The sequence below is a fragment of the Benincasa hispida genome, chromosome 6, assembly GCF_027475165.1.
Source record: "Benincasa hispida cultivar pf3 chromosome 6, pf3_genome.v1.1, whole genome shotgun sequence".
NCBI classification, from domain to species: domain Eukaryota; kingdom Viridiplantae; phylum Streptophyta; class Magnoliopsida; order Cucurbitales; family Cucurbitaceae; genus Benincasa; species Benincasa hispida.
In genome coordinates this window covers 24,061,233-24,079,331 of record NC_143483.1, presented here as the reverse complement: position 1 = coordinate 24,079,331, position 18,099 = coordinate 24,061,233, and the positions used below count along the sequence as shown (strand labels likewise).

Here is an 18,099-nt window from a genome sequence, read left to right as displayed (position 1 = left end):
TTTCAGCCTGATCCATCCGGCATTCAACTTGTCGGAGCCTCCAGACTAGTTTCAGCCATATCCCTTCGATCCTAGTTGCCCAATCCCAACTAGTTTCCACTGATCCCAATCGTACCATGCCCTGTTCCAGACGAGCTAAGGTGGCAGCCTTAGTCAAGAAGCTCTTGTGGGTAGTAGATTTGAAGTTGGGGAGTTGTCATCACACTACCCTCGAGGCTCGAGGTCAAGGCAATACAATCCAAGACCAATTTACTCAACTCCAACTCCAGATTATACAACAGAACAAGTATATTAAACAACAGATAACTGTTCTTGGAAAAGCGCTTGGAACGACCTCAAATGTCCAGTCAGACCTCCATTTAAATTTACCTATTTACTCTAGAAATTTGGTAACCTCTTTCCCTACGGTACCTACAACAAATTTATTTTCTAAGGAAATGGAAAATTCTATAAGCTTTATTGTAAGGGAGAAATTAAATGGTCATAATTATTTTTCATGATCTCAATCCAGTAAAATGGAACCCGAGGGTCGTCATAAACTCGGATACCTAATGGGTGAAATACCAAAGCCGAGACCGGGTGACCTTCAAGAACATATATGGAAGGGGGAGGATTCTTTACTTCAGTCTATTTTAGTAGGTAGTATTGTGAAGGAACACTAATGAGGAGTGAATGATCTCTTATTCAAAAGAACCAATGAGCGGAAGCAAGATCTTTCCAAGCCCATTGTGAAAAAATAAAACATTTACAAACATACAACCATAATTATGCATCTTAGAGTAAATTACAGCATGCTAGAAAAGAAAGATATTATGGATCAAGAGAACTTACCTTTGAAGAACTACTCTTCTCGTTCCCTCAACGTAACAGCATGATCGTTCACCAACATGAACGTCACGCCTCAGCAATCTCCTCGATCAAGAACAAAACAACACTCGTCCCTCGAACAATATGTAGACACCACCAGAAGGTTACCTTGGTATTCTCAGAGTGAGAATCTAGGAGATGTAGGTTCTGTGTGAATTTGGTAAAGGGACGAAGGATGTATACGATCGAGTAAGTAGGAGAAATAGAAAGTCTATGGTATAGAAAAAGGGTACTCGATCATTTAGTAAATGAGGCAATTGTGTAGCTAACTTGCTCGTCGTTCACTCTCTAAGGGGCTATCATATAGCTCTCTCTTTTCACTCGATCGATCGGTATGCAATAATCCGATTCCTCAAAAAATAAAAACCCTTTTCATTCTATTCTTCATTTATTAAAACTGAAAATAACCTCCCACTTGCACGGTTAATGGAGAAAAGAAAATGACCAACTAACAACTAACTCATAATTATTTTTTTTATAATAAAATAATAACTAATTTATCATATTATATTTATAATCTATAGTTTTAATATCACATCATATGTAATATTTAAACCATAATTTTTTTCTCCTTTATTTAATATAAATCATATATAAAGCTTGAGAATATCACATCATATATAATATTTCTCTTTTATCTAGATATAATATATATATTTTTTAATCCTAAATATCAAATATAAAGCTTGAGAATGATAAGCTAGATGAGGAAGGAGGAGTTTGAGAGAAAAAAATATTAGTTATAAAAAGACAAAAGATGTTTCTATAGAGACATATATTAGTGGAAAATAGTTAAATTTATAATTTATAATTAAGGAGATTTATAATGGTAGATGGATAAGTCCTAAAGAGAAGAGATAGTTTCAAATATAGCACTCGCTCAAAGTAATTACACATATAACACAATATAAAAGAATTTGCAGATATAGCAAAGTTGTGGAGACATGTGAGCGGAGATATTCTATACAAAGAAATTTGTATAAAACGAGACCACATGACTAGTCTTCTTATATAACACCATTCGTAATAAAAACTTACATTTCACTAGGATGACCATAGGTGACATGACTTAATTCCTGAGTGAGTTTTGAACTCCTGCCTATGAAGGTGATCCTTTGATTTGTATGGGTGGAAGTGGTTAGATCGTCGACTCAACAGGCCTACCACTTTGAGATTCGTCTAATTAGGGAGTTGGGAACACAGCTACACAATATGGAATTCACTTCTTCCCCGAGGTTGCAGTAAGTAGATAAATTGCAGAGCTGATTTCAGGGCTTGAATAATATGGCGCCACACCCTTTCCTGGCCCGAAAGGGGTTGATCATAGTTGGACTGTGATTTATGGTTCATTAGGGAGATCTGTGGTACTTAGGGAGTTAAATGTAATTACATGGGCAAAACGGTAATTTTGGTTATTTGTACTTACGAGCAATTTATGAAGGGTCATTGAACTGATGACTGGTTACATCCATTGGACACAGAAATATATATGTAGAGCGAAAGAGCGAAGAGTGCAACTATCAGTCTTTAGTGGAGTGTCCGGCGGTTAATGGATGTTGAATAATATAATTAAAGGAGTTTAATTAATTATTCAAGTACAATTGGAGCTTCAAGTTACAGGTCTATGAGGTCCCCTTTGTAGCTCAACAAGGGATTAAATAAGAATCAAATTTGAATTAATTTGAATTGTTTGGGAATTAATTATATGTAATAAAATTAATTTAATATAATTATATATTATATAATTATTATAAAGTATTCGATACATTATAATATAAAGTTTATTTGAGAGAAAATAAATATTGAATATGATTCAAATATTAATTATGTGAATTGGATTCATACAATTAAATTTAATATAAATTGGATTTATATTAAATATCATTGTTGAGAGAATTAAAACTATAGATTATATTGTATGTGATACAATATTAAACCATAGGTTATATGTTATATATGATATAACATATGGTTATACACACACATATACATATAATGGTTATGATCTTCAAGTTCTTGATTTAACAGCCACATTAATGAGATTCAAAGTTCGAGATTGGTTAGGAAAGTTTAAAAACTCGAAGATTCTTTATCTTCGAAACAATAGCATTTATGGTCCAATTCCATCCCACTTAGAAATTTATCAAGCCTTAAATATTCACATCTTTCGAGAAATACTTTAACCGGAACAATTCCAACCTCATTTAGAAGATTATTGAACTTGAAAGAATCATATCTATCATATAATAGACTAGAAGGGATGAGCGATGAATGTTTTATCCAACTTGAAAATTTGGAGTTGTTAGACATGTCACAAAACTAGCTCAAAGGTGTTTTTACAGAAGCTGGTTTTGTAAATCTCTCTCGTTTGGGTACCTTATTGATTGACCACAGTGAGCTTCTTTCATTGGACATAAAGCCTTTGGGTTCCTTCTTTTCAATTAAAATTTCTTGTTGTAAACTCATGTAGTAGTTATTTTGCAAGTGAGTTCCCTCGGTAGCTTCAGACCCAAAAATCATTGGGTGGTTTGTTTTTGTCCAATATGAGCATTTCAAGTGCTACACCAACGTGGTTCACACCACAAAATCTCAATACTTTGGATCTTTCCAACAACAAAATGACAGGACCACTTTTTATCAGCATTGTCAATCAAATATTCAAATTACAACAATTGTTTCTCAATGATAATTTTATCAATGATTCTTTACTATCTTCACTCTGCAAATGGAAGAATTTGTTCATTTTGGATCTTTCAAACAGTAGAATATCTGAAATGGTGAAGATCGTTTGTTGACTCCAAACTTCATTATTTTGGATTTGTCTTCTAACAATTTTTTAGGGACCTTTTCATATTCACGTGGAAAGGATCTTTTTAATATTGAACAATTATATTTGAGAAACAATAATTTTGAGAGATCCATGCCAATTGTATTGAAGAACTCTAAAAATTAATTTTTAGATTGTTAAAAAAACAAATTCTCCGGAAATATCTCTACATGGGTAGGCAATCATCTTAAATTTTTGGATTTTTTAAGACTACGAGATAATTTGTTCAATGTTACCATGCTTTCAAAGTCAATGTAAACTCACTAACTTGCAAACATTGGATCTTGCACACAATCAATTAGAAGGAGGAATTCCACCAAATCTCACAACTCCGATGCAATGACAAGAAAAAGAACATGTGATCTATCCTTCTATTGTACGAATAGTAATCATAATGGTCATTGATTATGCTTTAATGGTGAAAAAAAATCTCATATGATTTAAATTACTCTATGGAATAACTAAGATCATTGATGGTTAATACAAACCTCTCCAAAAACTATTTGGCTAGTTTCATTCAAAGAGAGATAACTATACTTAAAAAGTTATTTGGATTGAATTTGTCTCACAATGATCTAATCGGGACTATTCCTACTGAAATAGGAGAAATGGAGGCATTAAAATTACGCGACTTATCTTTCAACCAACTGTTTGAACCAATTTCTAGGAACATATCATAACTAAATACATTAGACGTGTTAAAATTATCTCAAACAATCTCTCTAGAGATTTTTTTAGAGAGGATCAACTCTCCACATTCAATGAGGCTTCAAGGTTTGATGGCAATCCATATCTTTGTGGGGATCTGCTTCCAATAAAATGTATGATTGAGAAACCATCTAAGCCGCCCTTAAAAGATATTGACAATCTAGATCAAGAGGAGGATAAATAGGAGAAGCGACTGCTTTACGTTATATTAATTGTAACGACCCGAGTTTAGGAGGGGTACATGAATGAACCGATATCACATCTGAATGAGAGAGATCCTGAGGACATGAAAGTATGATTAAGAAATACTTAAAAGAATTAAAAGTTACTACTTATACTAACAAGGTGCACCTTCCTTTTCAGTGGCTTGGAGCAATCCTATGTTGGGTGACCTCCTGGGAATTTTTCTAGGATGCATGTGAGTGAGGATAAAGCATGCTGAAAGGACTCGTGTTGGTTTGTGGGGACAACTTTCACTTCTAAAAAAGCATATGACATAACCATGTCGCAAGGGAATGCCGGGGCCATTAGGGGTCGAATCTAGATTCTGAATCCTGGTTCGAATCCTGGGCCTGGGGAACGGAACCTCTCCCAGTAAGATGAGGTTCGGGGACGAACCAATCGAAAGCTGGTGGGCATGTAACGATCCGAGTTCAGGAGGGATACATGAATGAACCGATATCACATCTGAATGAGAGGGTGACCTCCTGAAAATTTTTCTAGAATGTATGTGAGTGAGGACAAAGCATGTTGAAAGGACTCGTGTTGGTTTGTATCAGAAGCCGAATCCGGATTCCGAATCCTGGACCTGGAGCATTATATTAATACTTGGATATATAATTGGATTTTTGGCAGTTTTTTCAACTTTAATTTTGAATAAGAGTTGGAGATTTACTTATTTGAAGTTTGTGGATGAGGTTAATTACAAGGTTCATGCAGAAATGCGGTGGAGCTTAAAAATGCTTAAAGAAATAATATGCAAATGAGTTGGACAATAAAATTTTGTTTGTTTGTTTTTTTTAGTCTATGCACTTCATAAATTATAATTTCTTAGCTTCTCTAGTCAATAGGTCATTGAACAAATATTGGTAACTAGAAATTAGTGAAGGTTCAATTGTAGAATGAATGTTTAGAATTTTTTGTGAAAGGGTGGCTGTAGAGCTGTTCATGGAAAAGTTAAAAAAGTCATATGATTTAAAAAGGTAATTGGTTGAGAATTATTTATTAAAAATTAGGTACAACGTGCAAGTGATCTTAATTATTACTACAAAAATGCATATAAGAATTATTGTTGATTGGATTGATCAAAATAAAATTTGTTAAGTACAAGCTAAATTTGACTAACTAATGTTTTGTTTACATATATATATATATATTGAGTTCGATATTGGCTAATTAATGTTAATTTATATAGGTCTGGTTAGTTTCTTTGTATATTAAATTAACTCTAACCACCAAGAGGGAGAGGAAGAGGAAGAAGTAAATAAAGCAGAGCGAGTGTCTAAAGCCTTGGTTGCTTTGTCTGTTTCCAAGCCACTGCACTAGATGCACATGTAATCGTATAGAAGCTTTCAACGTACGGACAAAATATTTCACTCGTGATTGGACGATCTGACTTTGTCTTTCCACAGGTGATTAACACATAGCTCGTATAAATTGTGAACATTAACAAATTAAATCTTTGATGCAGGTGCTATATCAAAATATCTATGATCAAGAACCTCAATCTCCTAGTAATTTTCAATTATGCTAAAGCTTCTTTTAGTTTTCTTTCATATTGATTGATGTGATGTTATATCCTACTATATGAATGCAAAATTACTCAAGAATTGGTTGATGAAATAAAGTTGATTTAAGAATGTTACAAAATTGATATTGGAGGAAGTCAACATTAATTTTTCTCTTTTGTGTTCCCTGTGCCAGTGAGATTTGAGAGTTGTGTGAGTCAGGATTGTTGGTTCCTGATTTGAGAGAAAGTCAACATTTTTTTTCTTCTAGTGAACTCCATTGTTCTCATGTTGGCTAGATTATTGATACTCTGTTTGTCATTTCCCTTCTTATTCCCCATAAAAAATATTCTAAAAAAAATTATTAACGTGTTATTCAAGAAAACATGAGAATAGAAATGCACGTTTTATGAAGAAATCATATCGTGTCTCCTCTCCATGTCCATTAATGAAGTCAATGCAGTTCCGCCAACCATCCAATCTTCAACTGGAGCAACCAAATTTCCTACCTGGTATGCATAACTAACTTATAAGTAATAGAAACAAGGAAAAAATCTATGGAGGAAACTGATAACAAGAAAAAGAATGAAAAATTAAAAGGTTAGGGACTAAAATGATCAGAAGGTACAAGAAAAGGGACAGACATATCGATGATATTGGTCTAGTTTTTTCACTCTGGAGGAGAGCTCCAACAGTGTAACCCAAAGCATAGAAATATGTTGAATCAAAGTTCATGGGTAAATCACATATCCCTTCGTACCTATAAGTCAAAAGAAGAAATAAACAGAGATAACACACAAAGCACTAACCAGCAAAGTACAATTTTTTTCGTATCATCTCGTGGCCATTCGCGCATACCATTCGTAAGTTTACATTTGAAAGTCAATTAGCTGTAAGCCTAACCCATCACTTGATTGGCCCTTTTTTTTACGAGTTCATTATGGAAGTCTAGATACTTGGTACCTCTAATTATCAAATATGAATTTAAAAGATCTTAATGCATTTACCAACATGCATGTTTTTTAGATCTCAACTGATTTGCCTACTACCCAAGTACTAAATATAATATATGATATCACTAAATTATTAAACATGAGCGTTTAAGTAAAACAGCAAAAGTTCAAGCACGAATAGAATAAGTACCCAAAGAAATGTGACTGCCCCTTGAATTGGCCACCCATTATATGCACCTTCTTGCCTTCTCTTTTCCAACTCAGTTTCATGGAAAGACATGTATAAAACAAAAAGAAAAAACAATTATCTGGACATTGCCGTGTGGATCTCTTTCAAGCAACAATTGTTCTTGAATTGCTTGTGGGAAAAATTCAAAAAGGTGATGAGATTGAGTAGTAAGTTTCTTTTTCCATAACCTATCCTCATCTATAATATCATGGGCAAGAATTTCATTGAGTTTCAAAATAAGCTGTTGCACCTGTAGAAAGCGGGTTATAAATGATATCAATTCAAGAATGATATATTGATCTCAAGAATCTTGGGTTTAGTGGATAGTGAGCATACAACCAAAAGAAATAAACACAATTAGTTACAATAACAAGATAAATACCTCTGGAATGAAGTCAATCAGACCCTCGAGAATAAGTACAACACCATAATTAATAACCTCAGAACGTTTACTAATTACATCGACAATGTAGTCTGTAACGTTTTTCAAGGTAAGCTTCTTAGCCGCAACCTGCAAAACACATTGTAAATTCGATGTACCCTATAAACTGGCTCTATCAATAAATGAGTCAACATTCAAAACACATTATTTTTTGTCTGAAATTTTTTTCGCCTGCATACATTCAAAACCAATAAATCTCCATGAGTCAACTATAATTAGATGGTAAAGAACAAATTTTTCAAAGCTGACAAAAAAGGAATCCGATATCACTTAGGCAATTGAATACGATATGGGATGTCAATACTTAGTTCCATTGCACCATATTAAAAGTTTCAACCTAATTCCATGAATCCTTTGTTTATCATAAATTTTCATCTTTACCCTTAAGTTTCGTTTGATATTTACCATTCCATGTAAAAATGCAAGAAGATGAAATTCTGAAACAGGATATATTAACTAACTCAACAATTTCAATTTTCATGGTTACATGAGAGTATCTGTTGCAGAGATTATTAGTTATTACTGAGACAAAATCTAGTTCTCAAAGAGAATAAACAACCCTAGGGTTGCATGTGGAGGTAAATGCCCTTTTTGACAAAGATTTCTATATGGTAAAGCATGTGGAGATAAATGTCCTCCTTGACAAAGGTTTCTATCTTAAGTAGTTTAAATAAAGCAGATACCTTTTCTCCAATAATAGTAATATTTGGATGAGTTTGCAAAGTACACTCCAGTGTGATGTGAAAAGCAGCACGACCCATAAGCCGTCCAACTATGGATATATGTACACTGTTAATGCCATATGATAATAAACTTGAAACTTGAGTGAGAAACAAAAAGGTATCAACATCACAACAAAGAAAAAGTACAATCTCACATTAGGTAGATCAAATAGAGAGGTTAATAAAATTGAGCAGAGAGAAGTGCCCTGTCTTTTACAGATGAAGCAACAAGATGGGCTTTATTATTGATATTATTTATTTATTTATAAATATATATTTTCAAAAAATGGACATATCTAAACTTGAAATACTGGTAATGTCAATAATTCAGTTATTATGAACATGTCAGCACATCAAAACTATTTTTAGAACAATCGGTAAGAAAAAAAATCTCCACAATGGTATGATATTGTTCACTTTAGATATGAACCCTTATGGCTTTGCTTTTGGTTTTACCTCAAAAGGCCTCGTACCATTGAAAATGATTGTCCTCCCTTATACATACATGATCCTCCCCTTATCTAACCAATGTGGGACTTTGGTCGCATTTCCAACAATCATCCCCTTGAACAAAGAACTATCAAACCTCCCCTCAAATAATCATCCATCCATTTAACTATTATCTAGGTTAGCACCTCTTCATCCGAGCCTACCGCCTATCCAATAGAGTTCAACCAAAGATCACACCATGACTACTTCCAAAGCTCCACTATACATCTTTGTTCAGCAGTTGAGGATTCTACTGACATAGCTAAGTTAGGGGCATGGCTTTAAAACCACTTAATAGGGACAACGACCCTCCAACTATCTCCACAATGGTATGATATTATCCACTTTGAGCATAAACCCTCATGGCTTTACTCTTGGTTTCACCCCAAGAGGCTCCATACCAATGACAATAGTTGTCCTCTCTTATATACCTATGATCCTCCCCTCATCTAACAAATGAGGGACTTTGGTCGCATTCTCAACACTTTCCCTATTCATTTTTGTAGACTCTAAGCGTGTTCGTACGTCTTATATAAGCATTATCTCAAGCTCTTTAGTTACTTAAGGTCTCCTCCATCCAAGAGAGGAGAACATATCAAGCAGTACTTGGATCATTTTTTCTAGATTTCAACTTCCTTTTGGGGTTGTTCATAGAAAACCTAGGTGCACTTTAGTGTTATTTAGATTTTAAATTATTGTCTAGATTAATTGTATAGTTGTATTTTTATTAAGCAGATATATTATAGAGCTAGATGTAGATATGATAAGTATGGTTTCTGCTAAGGGTTGAGTCCTACGAAACAAACTAGTTCATGTTAATGGTATTTATAAGGGACAATTATTTAAAATTATTACACGCGGAATTGACGGTTATGTATGTAAGGTTATGTAATCCAGTGTAGCTATGTTTATTTAAGGTGTCTCATGGTATATTTGCTAGGTTAGGATATGCAAGCATGCAAGCATGTTGTGTGTGATTGAGCATGGAGGTTCTTTTAGAGTATTTTTTATACTACCTCTCGTAGTTTAATTACTTTTTCAGATAATCATATAAATGATGATGAGTTCGTTGAGGGTGATCTTGACATAGAAGAGGAAGAGACATAAGACATTTTTCCAAAATTTTAGTCTAGTTAATTTAGAACCACATGTTTATTTTATGTTTACTTGATATTTAAAAACATATTGTTATTTTATGATTTTCATTGCTAAACTTTAGTTTAAGTTTTATTTAGCATGATTAGATATATTTTTAATAGAAGCCGAAGATATATTTTTTAAAAAAAGAAATTTTGTGTTGTGAGTAATAATCTCAATATAAGTTAGTTAAATAAATGTATAAATTTGGGTCACTGCAACTAACTAATTGTATATTGAATGTTAATTATGTCTTATTTATACATCAATTGTCTTCTACTAATAGAAGATAATTAGTCGTTTGCCCTCAACATTTGCGGTGTCTAAGGATACTCTTCTCTAAACTTAATCAACTTCACATTAGTTATACACTACCATTCTTTTAAAGTTTTTCACCGAATATTTGACAACAATTTTGTAAATATAAGATGCTTGAGATAATTTACATTATGTCCTTAATCTCTATTTGGCAATAAAATATACCAAGTCATTTCAGATCATTTATTTGAAATTGGTTAGGTAGTCAAACTATTATGCTATATTGAAATTTTGCATATTATTCATAATGAGTAATATGTCATTAACATAAACCATGATAAATATCCATTTTCTTGTATATACAATATCATTAATATTTATTCAAAGTCATGGGTTATGATACTTTTATGAAACCTTATATTTAAAGATATAATTGTCTAATTTATTTCTCAAATCTGCCTATACAATTTCGCAAATTTTTGCCCTTGATGTTTGAAAGTTAAACTCCTATGTTTTCGTAAAAAAAAAAAATCTAAACATTCCTTTTACATGTCTCATATACAACAATAAATCAAGTATGCTTAATGGCTCTATTGTGGCAACAAGTAAGAAAATAGATGCATAGTTTAATTTTTCATACCCCCTCCTGAGTTTTATCTCCCAAATCCAGAAAGAGATGTGAAGATAACCAATGTCACCCTTGTGATATCAACTGTCCACTTCTACCAATTCATTAAGTAACACAACACGTACGATCTAATTAATTAATTTTAGCAGAGGTTACAAGCATTCATTTTAAATACATTTTCAATCCTAATTAATTCTAATGAATTTCAAAGATAACCCGATCCGAGTATCGTTCTGTCAGAGAGCAGCAGTTCCAGACCTTGAGTGGCTTTTCCCAGAATGTTCCACTTCTACTACCTGGGGGGAGGAGGGAAATAAAACATTGAAAAATGTAAACTAAAAAGCCTAGAAAGTGATGTATTTTTAAAAGAAAGAAATTCATTTTTGGGAAACCAATTCCACAATCAAGCAACCATCACACATAGAAATGTAACTTTCCCAGTCTGATAACTGGCTAACCCTGACATGATCATGTATTCCCCGGGGGTTCCCGTGAACTTCCCGTTATACATGTTGTGGAAATAATCCCAGTATCCTTATAGTCCATCGAATGTGCACATGTCGATAATATCCCATTAGACGTGCTTGAGACACATTAACAATTTCCCAAGGTACAATCCCAGTTTCCAATATTCATGTTATGCATAAACACCAAAAATCAAATCAACAAATAAAATCTAGAAAACACATTTCCAGATCATATCAATTTTCAAAACCTTACACATATATATATAATTACAAACATACGTAAATAATAAAATCCCACTCACAATCCTCTTGAAGATTTTCCTTAAAATCTTCCTCGAGCAGTTCTTGGTCTGATTCCCTAGAATTCTACTTCTTTTCAAAGAAATCAAAGAGTAGTTTAGAAATTCCTCCAATAAACCCATTTCGGTCTTTAAAATAACCAACTTACCCACTTCAAAATATCTAAAAATAGGTTTGATCCCCAAAAACACGGCTTTTGAGGTTATTTAGGCAATCTAGTGGGCGTGGGTAGCTGTCAGGCGCTAGGCAGCGTGTGTAACACGAGCGTGCACTGTTGGGTTTTATGTCCTAAAACTCGTGGTTTGTAAACAATAAACTTATTATGATAAATTCAATAAAGTTATTATTGAAGTTTGAATCAATAAAGTTGTATTGAATATATGAATTGCTTATTTCGTTTTAGAAATAAATCCAATAAACTAAAAGATATATGACTATTACATGAGTACTTGAACTTTATGTGGAGACATAAGAGTGGATCAAGTTCGAGTAAATAGTCTATATGATCTATATAGTATATGAATAAGGTTGGGTGCCTTATTCTGGTAACACTAATGATAATGGGCAGAAATGCACGTTATTATGGCACAAAGATATAAAACAATGCAGGATTGTGACGATAAAAATATATAATATTGCGTCCAAAAGCATTAAGTTTACAACATTGCGATCGCATGCGTCCATCGCATTAAAACAGCTAACTTATGTATTTTATGCAGGAAAATGCGTTGACGCAAGGCGAAATTGCGATCCAAGGAAATTAGCGTCTGAGCGCATAAAAGATTGCAACCATAAGGAGATGCGATCGTTTGTGTTCGTGAAAATCTGTTCAGGAAGGTGGCCGCATATAGTCGTCGCATCGAGGTGAAAGCTTAATAAATCAGGATGGGACAGAAAGCTGATGATGATTGATTTCGAATTAAGTTGACAAGCCGTTAACAAGATACTACAGCAAGTACACACAACTTCTCGGTGACAAATATTCAGCGCATCAGATAGAGAATTAATGACATCCCATCAATGCAATCATTCGAGAGAAAAAGCTTTTCACCCTGAAGTTCTATAAATACTGAAAGCCACCTTCCTTTAAGGAGTTTGGATAGTTCGATTCTGCTTCTCAGACTTTAGAGTTTTTCTTCACCATCTTAAATTTTACATATTTAGAAAGCGGAAGCAAGTGAAGGGAGATTACGCCAAGAGATCGTCCTGATGAACTCGGAAGAGTACCAGGAAGCGTAGAAAACAGAGAGAAGGCCAACTCTTATGGAAGCAAGAATATCTTTTGGGCAGAATAAAGATAACTCAGTGTAAAAGCTTTGGGAAGCAAGATATTGCTACCAAGCTCTCTACCCTTATTTTTCCATTGCCATTTTGTATTCTGAAGTTATTTATAAAAATAGAAATTGCATCTTTATATCTATCCACTCTCTTTACATTACGCATGAGTAGCTAAATCTGTCGAATGGGTTGAGAAGCACTTAGCTAGCATAACCTGGGATCTTCACTTTATAAGATCATCTTATATTATGTATGCGTCATTCGCCCTTTAGAGATACTTGAGAGGGTAGTCAAAGGATAGAATCTAGGCTTGGAAAATTCAAATTAGAATCTAGGCTCAGGAAAGTCAGATTAGAACCGCATAATCAAGAGATAAAAGCTTAGGAATAAGTTATGTTTGCTATTAACACATCGCATGCACCCTAAAGATAGGATATGATTGTATGCGGTCACCTTGTACTTGTGTGCATCTTTCATCATTGCATAGGAAAGAAGTAGAGACTTAGGAATAAGCTCTATAGACATCATCGCATACATCGCACGCATCCTAGAACTAGGACCTAACGTATTTGATTGGAAAATGAATTGTTGTTGCATGAGTGTAGCATGATCGTATAGCTTGAATGCATTCTCAGGAAATGCTAGCTAAAGACCTTCTCAACTCGTTCCTCCGCATACTCATCATATCTTTCGCATAATTAACTCTTTTCTAGAATCCGCTGCATACACTTTATACCTTAAACAACAACCCAACCAACACTTTGATTTATTTGTTACTGCAAAGTAATCAAAATTTACCATCGCATACTGTGTCCTTAGTCCCTGTGTTCGACCCTGGGCTTACCAGGCAACTCAGTAGGATTTATACTTGGATCTTGCTGAGAAAATTTTCTTGCACAACGCATATTCCACTATCGCATTCTACACCATTGTTTCATCGCATTAATCACGCATCAAGTTTTTGGCACCATTCCCAGGGACTACGGCAATACATTGTGCTAAATAGTATTTTTTTTTATTTTCCTTGCAGCTTTCAATCACTGGCGAATTACGACCCAGAGATTGAAAGAACGTTCCGACAAAGATTGAGAAACAACTGCCAACAACAATAAGACAGAACCCCAAGAATAGCAGAACAACCGGAAGAGAGGGCCGCAAACGCAAATAATATAATGGCCAATCCCATCCTCCCGGCGAATGACCGCAATAGACCCATTTGAGACTATGCGTCACCCAACATATATGATTTCTCCCTATGAATCATGAGGCCAGCTCTGGACGGATCGAGGTTTGAAATGAAACCGTTTATGTTGCAGATGATTCAAACGACCGAACAGTTTAGAAGAAGGCGTGGCGAGGATTCACACGCCCATCTCCGGAGTTTTATTGAAATCTACAACACTTTTGTGTTCCCAAATATCTCTACTAAAGAGATTCGACTAACGTTGTTCCCATTTTCTTTGTGTGACCAGGCACAAAAATGAGCTTATTCTCTCGAACCGGGGGAGATTACATTATGGGAACAAGTAGTTGAGAAGTTCATGAAGAAGTACTTCCCTCCGATGGAGAACGCCAGAAGGAGGAAGTTAATTACGAATTTTGAATAGGAAATTGACGAATCGCTCAGTGATGCTTGGACGAGGTTTAAGAGGCTGGTAAGAGATTGTTCGCATAACAGCTTACCAGACTGCTTACAAATAGAAATTTTCTACCACGGACTAAACCCTGCATCGCAGACGACTGCCAATGCAGCAGCAGTTGGAGGTCTGCTGCATAAGACTTACGATGAGGCCAAGAATATACTTGATCGTATTTTTAAAAATCGTGAAGACTGGAGAGAAAGCGATCAAAAATTGAGAATCAAAGATAGTGACGCAAATAACGGGGTCATCGCATCCCTTCAGAACCAAATGACTACGATGATGAATTTGATTCAAGGAGTCGCAATCAGTAGCCCAGGAACGCATAGTGGGCAAGTCAACGCAATCAACCAGATGACCGCAAGTTGTGCTACTTGCGATGAAGGCCATCCAATGGAGGAATGCCCGAGAAACCCACAGTCAGTCTATTTTATGAAAAATAATCCGTTTTCCAACACGTACATCCCCGGGTAGAGAAACCACCCTAACTTTGCATGGAAAAATCAACAACAAAATTTTCAATCAGTGGCGCAAAAAGAAGGGCCACAAGGATTTTTCTCGTGAACAAACGGTTTAATGCAAAACCAAGCCAACAGTTCGCAGGCGTCGCAATCTTTATCTTTGGAGAGTTTGTTGAAGCAATATATTGAAAAGAATGAAATAATGCTTCAAAATCAAGCAATGTCTATCCGCAATCTGGAAATTCAGATGGGACAAATTCCGGAAGAACTCAAGAATAGACCACAAGGGGCCCTGTCGAGTTCAACGGAACTCCCGCACAACCCAGGGGTACGAGAAAAAAACAATGTCAAATTGTGGTGTTGCGGAGCAAAAAGACTGTGGCGGGAGAGAAGAAGCTTAGCCGGACTGATCCAATTATGTTGGAACCGGAGATTGCATTGACTCGAAGAGAAACAGAAGAAAAGGAGGCGATAGAACCAGTGATTGTGTCCACCTCAGAGCCAAAAGAACAGGGGACCGTGAGAATACAGTTGCCGCCATTCCCTCAGAGACTCAAAAAGAAGAAAAATGATGAGGTACAATATCAACTCTTCATGGATATGCTGAAATAGTTGCATATTAACATTTCTTTCACTGAGGCAATTGAACAGAACGAAGTTTCTGAAGGTTATGGTGACGAAGAAGAAAAGCATTGGTAAGTTTGCAACGGTGGCACTGGCGCAAAGTTCAAAATCCATAATTCCATAAAAAATGTGCTACCTAAATTGGGTAGGCGTGAACTCTGTCTTGCACCCTATGTCTCTAGTTATCTATCCAGTCTTACCCTTGAAATGGGAATCTTATTGAGCCAGTGTTTTTGAGCCAACCCTCAACTATACAAATCTAAGGGCAATCCTGAATAAACAGGAGTTCATAGTTAGCTCAGGATTAAGATCGAGTTACCTAGGTCATCTAGGTGAAATAGTCAGTCTTGACTTATTTCTTGGTCCTGATCTTATGTAAGCTCATTGCATAAGACGCCCCCACTCCTCATGTCATAACATGTACGAATTAGAATCACATCGTATATAGCACTTTACAACTCTTTGTAACAACTACAGAGTAGGCCACATCCAATAGTGTTACCAGAATAAGGTACCCAACCTTATTCATGTACCATAGATCATTTTGACTATTTACTCGAATCCGATCTACTCTTATGTCTCCACATAAAGTTTAGGTACTCATACAATAGTCATGGGTCTTAGTTTATTGGATTTAGACTTTCATACAATTTATTGGATTTAGACTTTCATAAAATTTATGAAATCAATAACAAGTATATTGATTATAGAAAATGTTTATAATTTTACAAACTGCGAGTTTTTAGGAGATAAAACCCAACACAAGTGGACCATTTAGATATTTTATGGTATTAATAGACGCATCTAGCATATGATCACACGTGTGCTTATTATCAAGTAAAAATCTTGCATTTGCAATATTACTTTTTCAAATAATTAAGTTAAGAGCACAATTTTCTAATTATACAATTAAGATCATTCGTCTTGATAATGCTGGTAAATTTACATCTCATGCTTTTGATAATTATTGTATGTCAATTGGGATAAGTATTGAACATCCTGTAATTCATGTTTATACATAAAATGGTTTAGCATAATAATTTATAAAATGTTTACAATTAATTGCAAACCATTACTTATGAGAGCTAAGCTTCCTTCATCTGTATGGAGACATGCTATTTTGCATGCAACGTCACTTGTACACATTAGGCCAGTAGCCTATTATAAGTACTCGCCATTACAATTAGCTTATGGTCATGAGCCAAATATTTCTCGTCTGAGAATTTTTTGATGCACAGTATATGTTCCAATTGAACTAAGATGGGTCTTCAAAGGTGATGTATTTACTGCACGATTTGCTGATTTGCATTTTAATGAGACAAATTTTTCAATATTAGGAGGAGGAATGAAGAAGTTAGAAAACAAAACATGGATGTATCTTTATTGTCTCACTTAGATCAATGTGAACTTTGAAGTTCAGACAAAAATTCATTTGTAAAATATAGCAAATTAATTACCAAATGCTTTTATAGATACAAAGAAAGAAACTAAGTCATGTATACCAACTACAAATGTTCTATAAAAAATTGATATCCCAACACAACAAGTTGTCACTAATGAGTCTGGAACACGCCAAAAGCATGATAGACCAGTGGGTTCCAAAAATAAAAATCCTCAAAAATAAAAAATAATTAATAGTAAAAAAGACTTGGTTGAGGATGTAAATACTCATGAAAAATCCTCGACATGACTAGTGAGGAAGGTGAAATACCTAAAGATAATAATGAGATTTCAATAAACTATGTCATGAAAGGAAAAATATGGAACCTAACTAATGTAGTTATTGAAAAAAATTTTGTGTATAATATTGCTCTTGATATTATATCTGAAAATGAGGATCCTGAACCAAAATCTATTGAAGAATGTCGACATAGAAAAGATTGGCTTCAATGGAAATAAGCAATCGAGGCAGAATTAAACTCACTTTCAAAACGTCAAGTTTTTGGACCAGTAGTCCGAAACTAGAAGGTGTCAAACCTGTGGGATACAAATAAGTATTTGCGAAAAAAATAAATTAAATAATGAGGTCGCAAGATATAAAGCAAGACTAGTTGCACAAGTTTTTCACAAAGACTTGGTATTAATTATGAAGAGACATTTTTCGGTGGTGGATGCAATTAAACTAAGATATTTAATCGGTCTTACTGTATATGAAAATTTGGACATGCATCTTATGGATGTAGTCACAACATATTTATGTGGATCTCTTGATAATGATATTTATATGAGAATCCCATAAAGATTTAAGGTACCTGAAATATATAAATAAAATTCCTGGAAATTGTATTTAATAAAATTACAGAGATCACTATATGGATTGAAACAATTAGGGCGATTGTGGT

General features: G+C 34.5%; 2 pseudogenes; one reads left to right on the top strand and one right to left on the bottom strand.

Moving 5' to 3' along the window:
* The first annotated feature begins 116 nt into the window (after positions 1-116).
* On the top strand, positions 117-4,525 carry LOC150035525 (uncharacterized; annotated as a pseudogene).
* Positions 4,526-6,536: 2,011 nt separating this feature from the next.
* LOC150035524 (pyrophosphate--fructose 6-phosphate 1-phosphotransferase subunit beta-like) lies at positions 6,537-9,462 on the bottom strand (annotated as a pseudogene).
* Between the last annotated feature and the right edge of the window lie 8,637 nt (positions 9,463-18,099).